At 43.0% G+C, this 9,687-nt stretch overlaps 1 pseudogene; it reads right to left on the bottom strand.

Moving 5' to 3' along the window:
• Positions 1-3,268: 3,268 nt before the first annotated feature.
• Positions 3,269-9,687, bottom strand: part of LOC101602662 — a 52,351-nt pseudogene continuing 45,932 nt past the window's right edge.

The raw sequence follows: 9,687 nt of genomic DNA, 5'->3' as shown, positions 1-9,687 counted from the left end.
ATCCCAGAAGGTCCTATTCCAGAAAGTTCTAGGCATTTGAATATGTTTTGTCACTCCTTTGAAAAGGGCTGAGGATCACATTACAGACAGATTCAGGGGAGGGAGAGAGAACCCCCATCACCTATGTATCCCAGGCTTTTGCTGAAATGGACTTTTATCCGCTTCAAGATATAACAAATTTTGTGGCTTGGAATGGCATAAACATTTGTAGAGAAAGAGCCAGGTTGGACGCTGAGGGAACTGGAAGGTTTGGGGAGAATATACTAACATAATAATCAAATGTTGCTGGACCCCATAGAAGCCTACGTAAAGCTCATTGATCACATGGTTGCAACCTCAGACCCACCATCCACCCAAGCTTCCTGGGACACGGGGTCTTTCTGTCCCCTCCCTCACTGTGCACAGCTCACCTGTGCTCTAGATGCTGCCTTGCAACCTGGAATGACTCACTGCCACTCCTCCCAGCAGGCTTCCCGTGGGGGCATGAGTGGGCTGCCCGGGAAGTCACAGAGGGCTGTTCCCATCGGGCTGCTCCTGGACAATGAGTGATGACCCAGAGAATGGAACCAAAATGTAACATCATACAATGGGCCTGCTGAGGACATGAGGCAGGGAACCGCTAGGGGAGCTGTTATTGCTTTCTTCTGGTGTAAACTTTCTGCTGGCCCATGTTCCATGATATGTCTTCTTTCCTGTTGGGGTACTCTCTGTCTTTGTTTAGTAAATTTATTTTGTTTAGTAAATTTATAGTATAATATTTTTACCTTACAGGCTTAGAGTCCACATAACATGTTTAAAAGGACAACACATACATTATCTCAAGTTCTTTTCACCTTACGTAAAAAATGTTATCTTGGAAATTGCATTTTTTTTTTATTATTGTGGTGTGGCAAAATACTTGCTGAAAGGAAGTAATGCCTGACTAAACTTAGGTACGGAAGGGTTTATTCTGTCTCACAGCCCGCGGGTAGGGCGCATCGTGGCAGGGAAGGCGTGCTGGCAGGTGTGGGAGGCAGCGGGTCACAGTGCATCAGCACTCAAGGAAACAGAGAACGATGAAAGCTGCTACTGAGCTTCTTTTTTTTCTGTCTTATACAGCCTGGGCCCTAGCTCATACAATGGTGCTGCCCACACTTAGGGTGGGCCTTCACCCCTCAATTAACCCAATCTAGAAAGTCCTCCACAGACGTTTCTGAGATTTGTCTCCTACATGGTGTCAAGCTATGTGGGGGTATAAGGACAAAGGGTCTCTAACATATGCACAGCGGTTGCCTATCCTCGTCCCCACTGTACCTTGCCCTTTAAGCACAGACATGACCGTGTTGACTCACTGCACCCTGGAAAGACAACGTGAGGGTTTCAGCATACCTTAGGAAGTGTTATGTAAGCACCTGCCAGGGTCCCACATTGTGTTTTTAAGTTCAAGGGAAGTTTTAAGCTTAAGGAGAAGATGGTGAAGCTAAGAACAATGCCATCCATCTCCAGGCTGTCTGTAATATTTTGTTAAGGGTTGTTTAAATAAGTGACCCAAAAACAAGTGAAAAATAGCATATAAGTGACATGTAGCCAGGCAAACTGAAACACAGGGTATATGGAAGCATTAGTAGCTCCCAGGGGAAGGAGTTGTTAATTCTGCCTGGCATCAGCAAGGGCTTCTCACACAAGCTAAACACATGTAGCTTAAGCTAGCTTTAAGTGTTCATCCAAATGTGCCTTTCACTGCCATTTGCTCAGTGCCTGGTAAGTGTAGGCAGGGAAGATTTTGAGGGAATTCTTGCCACTTGAGGACCCATGGCCTATCTGTAAAGCCAGATAAACAAATTATTATCAGATTATAAGAAAGACTTGTTTGGGACTATTATGGTAGAACACGGTGCCAGGTCATTCTCTGATCCTCCTGCCTCTGCCTCTTTAGCAATATCCTACTGGTGTGTGCCCCCACAACCAGTCACTGAGTCATTTTCAACCGGGACCTTATTTGGGGGTAGACATCTTAAAATAATACAAGGTTCCCATAGCCAACCTTTCAGACAGGATGTGATAGGAAAGAACCCAGCACCATGAAAATATCTCTGATTAGGTACCAAGAACGACAGTGGGCTCCTTGGATACTCTCTGCATTTTTCTTTTGGTGTGTGCATAGCACCTTGTGTGTGTGTGTGCATGTGTGTTGTGTGTGCTGTGTGCAGTGCATGGATATTCTGTGCATCACTTGCCTGCCTGAGTTTTTCCTAGTAAGGGAGACTTTTACTGATTCTGGAGTTTGCCTTCCTTGAGCCTCAGTGGCTCTCCAGTCTCTGCTGCCCGCCCGGCCCTCCAGGACTGGGCTTACGGACACCTCCGTGGCCACGCTCAGCTATTTAGGGGGGTTCTAGCGATTCCAGCTCAGGCGGTCGCAGCTCCCTTCTGGCCCTCATGCTTGCTCCATAAGTGCACTTAACTATGGGTCGTCTCTCCAGCCCAGGCGCACTTTATAAAGTATATGGTCAATGTAAGAACTACGGCCTGTGGGGCTGGTGAGGTGATTCAGTGTTAAAGGCAATTACTAGCAAAGCCTGATGGCCATCTTACTCCACTGTACTGATGCATAGCCAGATGCACAAAGTGACATGTGTGTCTGGACTCTGTTTGCAGAGGCAGGAAGCCCCGGCATGCCTATTTTCTCTCACTCTGTCTGAATTCTCCCTCTCTCTCTCTTCTTACAAATAAATAATTAATAAAAATATATTTTTAAATATTTTGTTTATTTTTATTTATTTATTTGAGAGTGACAGAGAGAGAAAGAGGCAGAGAGAGACATAGAGAGGAGAGTGCATGCCAGGGCCTCCAGCCACTGCAAATGAACTCCAGATGCATGTGCTCCCTTGTGCATCTGGCTAACGTGGGTCCTGGGGAATCGAGCCTTGAACAGGGGTCCTTAGGCTTCACATTCAAGTGCTTAACCGCTAAGCCATCTCTCCAGCCCAATTTTATTTTTTTTAATTTAAGAAGGAACTATGGCTTCTGGACTTGAAACGATTCTGCTTTTCTGACTTGATACAAAACTCCGCTCTGGACTTGAACTTTATTTCAGCAGCTAATGTGTTAAAACAAGGAGACTTAATGCACAATGCTACTTCATTTCTGTTTGATAGAAAAAGGCTAGTCTTAATTCATGAGCTATTTCACAAGCTTGGTAATGGTTTGGATCTGAAATGCTCCACACAGACTCATGCTTTCAACGTTAAGTTCACAGCTTGTGCCACTGTTTTTGAAGGCTATGTATGCTTTAGTAGGTGGGGCCTGGCTGACAGAAATGGGTCACCGAGGTCAGTCCTTTGAAGACACCCCCACCGCCTGCTGGCTTCTGGCCTGGGACCTTTGCTTCCTGGCTGGCCGTGATGCGCAGGCGGCAGCCGCACACTCCCACCTCTGCGGACTGAGCTGTCCCTTCCAAGCGCCTTCCACGACCTAATGGATTGAAATCCCTACAACCGGGGATGAAACCTTCCTCTCTTTAAATTGCTACTGTCAGGTATTGGGTCATAGCAGGGGAAACAGTAACACAGAATATTGAGTCCAATAAGTAGGATTTTCACTGTAATAAACTTAAAAACTTGGAGCTCTAGAGAACTGATTTGTGGGAGGAAGAGTTTGGGGGTGCAGATAAGAGATGTTATCCATTCTCGGCACACGGGCTGGGATTGGATGGCTGGAAGGCTAAGACAATTGTGGATAGTAAAGTCTGGGCTCATGCAGTGTCCTAGAGAATCAGAACTCTATCGGGAATTGGGCCATAAATATAATTCATGCCATGTTCTCTCAAAGAATATGGCTATGCTCAGTCTGGGCCCTGAAAATTTGAGTAAGACTAAATTCAAAAATAATGAATAAGGGGGGAGGGAGGATATTACCATGGATGTTTTTTATAATCATGGGAAATGTTTTAAAAATTGAGAAAAAGTAAATTAAATAAAATTTTAAAAAAGAAAGTAAAAAACAAAAATAATGAAAACCTTATTTGGCAGAGGGGACCTCGAGATGGCACAGCATCCAGGTAGTAGCGTGGCTATTACTAGCTTCTCTTAACCAGATTTATAGTGAAAGGTTAGAGTGGCAAACAGCAGAAAGCTGTAAAATCAGGTAGTTTGGCAAAGGAGTAAGTTTGAGTGCATTTAAATTTGAGGACAAGGCGGGAGAGATGGCAAAGCACTTAAGGCACTTGCCTGGAAATCCAAAAGACCCAGATTTCATTCCCCAGGACCCACGTAAGCCATATGCACAAGGTGGCACATGCATCTGGAATTTGTTTACAGTGTCTGGAGGCCATGGCATGCCCATTCTCTCCGCCTTTCTCTCTCTCTCTCTCTCTCCAAAATAAATAAAATAAAATAAATAATTTTAAATTTGAGGACAAAGTGGGTGTGAACATAGTGACTGCAATTGTTAAAGATTAGCGTCAAATAAGTTAATTTTAACTTTTTATTTTTTATTTTAGGGAGAGAGAGAGAGAGAGAGAGAGAGAGAGAGAATTGGCACCAGGGCCTTAGCCACTACAATCAATTGAACTCCAGACTCTTTGGCCACCTTGTGGGCATGTGAGACCTTGTGCTTGCCTCACCTTTGTCTGGATTATGTGGGAGTTTGAACATGGGTCCTTAGGCTTTACAGGCAAATGCCTAAAATCTCTCCAGCCCTAATTTTTTTTTTAATTAGAGATTAACTCATTAGGGAAAAGCTGTGCACTTGACATTTGGAAAACAGAAAAAGGTGCCTTGAAGTCAAGAGTACATCCATTGTAAGCCTTAGAGTGTGAAAATACAAACTAGCTTGAAAGGCTTTCATATGAAAGAAGGGTTCTTGAGAAGAGTCTGCAGTGTGCCCGCCTCAAAGGAGACCCCCATGGAAGTGGTTTCCTTGGTCCAGCTTGCAGAAACACACAAAGGCCCTATCAGTCTTAGTCTAAAGGGATTCAGTCACATCTCTAGGTGATCACTAAGCCTGGTAATACACCAACATGGTGTTGGTTTTGTGGACAGAGCGAGCATTAAGAGTGATGAAGACATGTAGGTTTGCACCAAGGTTCCAGAATTTTTTAAAAAACACCAATGAAACCAGGCAGTGTGTGGTAGGCTTATATTCTTACAGTGAGGATCTCAGGCCCAATGTATGGAGCATATGTTCAGATACAGTCTATTCAGTGGAGACCCAAAGATATTGATGATTTCAGGAAAATGAAATGTTTAAAGAAAGTGGAAGGCATCAAATGCAGCCATCCCAAGAGATAGCCTATGGCTGTTGCAAGTGGCAAGACCATATGAGGGAGTCACTTAAGTCGGTTGGAACTCACATGATAATACCATGTGTCTGGGATGTTTCAGGACTTAATGTTTGCTTAGCTGGTTTTGGTCTTGAGTTGGCTCCCACTTTTCTTGCTGCTTTCCCAATCTTCCTTTTTTGGCATAGAAATATATACACAATTGCATATTGTAAGTATGTAACTTTCTTTTTCACTTTACAGAGGCACACAATTAAGAGTTTATTTTGAGTCTAAAGAGACACTGGACTTTTGAACAGCCTTGGAACTGTTATGACTAGGGGACTCTCGAAGGTGGACTAAATGCACTTTGCATTATGAGATGTCCATGAGCCTTTGAGTGCCAGAGGCAGAATATTATGATTTGGATCTGAAACATCCCCCACAGGCTCCTGTTTTGAATATTCAATCCCCAGAATGTGGTGCTATTTTGAGGTCTATGCCACTTTAGGAGGTGGTGACTGGCTGGTAGAAGTGGGTCACTGAAAGCAGGCCTTTCAAGGTGACAGCTTCTCCTGCTCCCAGCCTGCAGTCTTGGTTCCTGTTTGGACAAATTTTAAGAAGCAGCAGATGGCATTTCCACTCCTACAGACTGAGTTGCTCCTGCCCCCATCTTTTACACCCCCCCCCCCATGATGGACTGACATCCCCTGAAACTGATGGGGCAAAATAAACCTTTCTTTTGAGTCGCTTCTGTCAAATATTTGGTCAAAGTGATGAGAAAAGTGATACAGCAGTTTAGGCCAAAAATCATTAAAATCTGAATTTATTTTCTGGGGTTGGGGAAATGGCTTAGCAGTTAAGGCATTTGCCTGTGAAAGTTAAGGACCCCGGTTTGATTCCCCAAGACCTCCTTAAGCCAGATGCACAAGGGGATACATGAGTCTGGAGTTCATTTGCAGTGGTTACAGGTCCTGGTGTGCCCATTCTCTCTCTCTATCAGCCTCTCTCTCTCTTTCTTTTTTTTTTCTCTCTCTCTCTCAAATAAATAAATAGATAAATAAATAAATTCATTCATTAATTATAAAAAGGAATTTATTCTCTGGCTTTATATTGCCTGGCTCTAAACTCAGAAGGGTTTTCAAAGCAGGGAAGAATGGGGTTTGGGAGTCGAGAAAGTTGATACGTAATGGTTAATCATTGGTACCTCTTCAGCAATATTGCCCAGCCTTTGGCAATGTCCGGTACCTCTCTCAATCTGCTCTGTCCCTCTGCTGCCCTCTCAGAGGAGTGTCCAGCATCTCCCTGTACCACTGTGGGGCCACACGCATGTGCTCCAGGTCTGGGTCTTGCAGAATGTACAATGTTCATTGGTTCTAACAGGAGAGGCCACACAACTCCTTTCTCTCACTGACTCTTCTATCCAAAGGGAGGGCATGCAATGCAGAGCCCTCCAGATTTGACTCTCACTCTTTCTCTGCTCCTCTCACTCACTTTCTCTCCTAAACTTAGAAGGACTTTGCCTAGACTTCTGCAGTCATGGGGTAATTGTAGAAAAATTTGTCCTGGGGTGGAGAAGATGGCCCAGCAGTTAAAAGTGCATTCTTACAAAGCCTCGCATCTGGGATTCAATTCCCCAGTACTACATATAGACAGATGCATAAAGTGGCATATATTATGGAGTTCATTTGCAGCAGCAAGAAACCCTGGTTCACCCATTCTTGTTCTCTCTCCCTTTCCCTTTTTCCTTTCCCTTCTCTCTGATTACAAAGAAATAAAAATAATTTAAAATAAAGAAAAATTGAAAAGTTGTTCTGTCTGAAACATATTTTTTCACACATTTGTCTTGTCCCATTGTAACCTGAATGAGACCTTTGATCAAAGCAGTGAGTTTGACAAATAATGAATTCACTTCAGTGAATTAAGGAACAACACATGCTTAATGTTATGTAGAGGTTAAAACACATAGGTCAGCATTTCACAAATTGTCCTACACTATTAGAACTTGTACAAATTTTATCATCTTGAAAACAAAAAGAGAAATGTGGTCTCAGTAGGTAGAGAATTTTTAAGTTGGCAAATCTTACTTAAAAAAAAATCTTTTTTTCTTTGATTCCCCAACAAGGGTCTCAGCTATGATCAAAGCTGTATTTTTCTTAACAGCAACTGGCATATCCTTAAAGGTATAATTAGCTACCATAGTAACTATAAATTATAATCTTTCTTTGACTTTCCAGACAACCTAAATAAGATGCCATCACTTTTCCCCTACAATTAATACTCCCTGAAGAAATATCTAAGTGCCGTGATCTACTGCTAAATATGGGGCTTACAGACAAAAATTTGGTCTCTTTCAACAGCACTTGTGGAGACAACAGCTTCACTGAGTTTAGTAGAATGCACCGTCATACAACCTGGCTGGGTAGAAGGAATTAACTATGAGCTTACGGCAATAAATATTAAGTTGATAAATTTTATTTATACTTTTCCAAAAAGAAGGGGTGGCAGAGGGTGTTTTAAGTATTTATAGTTATGATTTCTCTGAGCAGCGACCCTTAGTTTATCCAGCATCATTGTTCAGGATAATTACCATCAATCTTCAGTGGAGTATGACACAGATTAGTTATAAATTTGAAAGATCAAGGGAATAAACTCCCATCTCTTAGTATCTGGTTGTGTTTTCTAGGCACTGTCCTGAGGTTTCTACAATGGTCTCCTCTTGCAATCATGATAATCATGGGAGTAGACCTCATCATTCCCACTGTACAGAGTAAACAAAACAAAGTGATAAGAGCAAGTAGAAATAAGGGTAATTTTAATAGGAGGGTTGGTCAGGGTCTTTTCATGGAAGCTATCAGAAGTGAGAAGAAACTGGCCCTATAAGCTTTCTACAGACAGGGAAGAGAGTGACCAGCAAATGCACAGGAGGACTGACTTTAGGAGAAGAAAAGGAGTCTTCTTCCTAGGTGAGACCAGCAGCTTGGATGGCATGGGGAGAAGGATGGGTCATGGGCAGGGAAGGCAGCTGAAAGCTTAGGAATTAATGGTTCAACATGAGCTGCTTTTGGCCATGACTTGAGAGGGATCTGCAACCTTCTTGGAAATGACAAGCCCCAGGCATAATATTGGCAAAGGAAACTGGAGTGTAGTGCAAACAGTGCTAGGAATGAGAGCAAGAAGCAGAAAAACAGGGGCTCTTGCTAACTCCAATTACTTTGTTGTGTCTCCTGTATAGTACTTACCACTCCATATAATTATCTGCCAGTTGATTAATTGTTTATTGCTTATTAGCCCCCCCTCACCTAACAGACTAGAAATCCCATGTAAGTAGAGATTATGATTGTTCTATTCAGATAGTTGACCCTAGGAGGAAGGATGGTACCAAAACTTTGTGATGCTCAGAAATACCTGATAATTAAATAAATGAACAGCAACTTCTATTCTCAAATAACCCACACAGGCATTGAAGTCAGAAATAATGATGAGTAATGGGCTGGGGAGATTAGCTTAGTGGGTAAGAGCACTTGCTGCTTAAGCATGAGGGCTGCAGAGAACATGAGGCTACTTGAGTTCAGTTTCCCAGCACCCACATAAAAATCTGGGCATAACCATGCACATCTACCATTCCAGTCCTGTACGGGGAGAGAGGACAGAGACAGGAGAATGCGGGGACTCACTGGCTGAAAACAGAAGCACCAGGTTGAGGGAGAGACTGTCTCAAGGGAATATGCAGATCAGCAATAGCGGAGGGCACCTGAGGTTCCCCTCTGGTATCCACACATACTTGCACAAGGCACACACATCTGCACACTCACACACACACACTAATTATAGTCCACACACATATGCAGAAAACATGAATAAATTGGATCAGGAATAGTAACATGAACTAGTAGCTGTTAGGGGAAAAAAAAAAAACAACTTCTCTTCAAGGAAACATTTTTTTTTTAAGAAAAGCCCAATAGACTTGCTTTGTTTTAAGTGAGAGAGTGAGAAAGAAAAGAGAAAGAGAAATAGAAAGAGAAAAAAGAATTGGCATACTAGGACCTCCAGCCACTGCAGTCAAACTCCAGACTCATGCGCCATTGTGTGTGCAGCATATGAAACCTTGCATGCTGTGTCACTTTGTGTGTCTGGCTTACGTGGGACCTGGAGAGTTGAATATGGGTCTTTAGGCTTTGCAGATAAGCACCTTAACCACTAAGATAGTTCTCCAGCCCTCAAGGAAACTATTTTTTTTTTTTTTTTTTTTTTTAGTTTCTCGAGGTAGGATCTCACTCTGGCCCAGGCTGAATTCACTACGAAGTTGTTGTAGTCCAGTTCACATTGCTGGTAGAAATCACCCAACAAAGAGCAGCTTCTGGGAAAAAAGAGATTTATTTTGGCTCACAGGCTCAAGGGGAAGCTCCACGATGGCAGGGGAAAATGATGCCATGAGCAGAGGGTGGACA

Source organism: Jaculus jaculus, chromosome 9, assembly GCF_020740685.1.
Source record: "Jaculus jaculus isolate mJacJac1 chromosome 9, mJacJac1.mat.Y.cur, whole genome shotgun sequence".
In the NCBI taxonomy this organism is placed as follows: domain Eukaryota; kingdom Metazoa; phylum Chordata; class Mammalia; order Rodentia; family Dipodidae; genus Jaculus; species Jaculus jaculus.
This window is presented reverse-complemented; position numbering and strand designations above follow the sequence as displayed.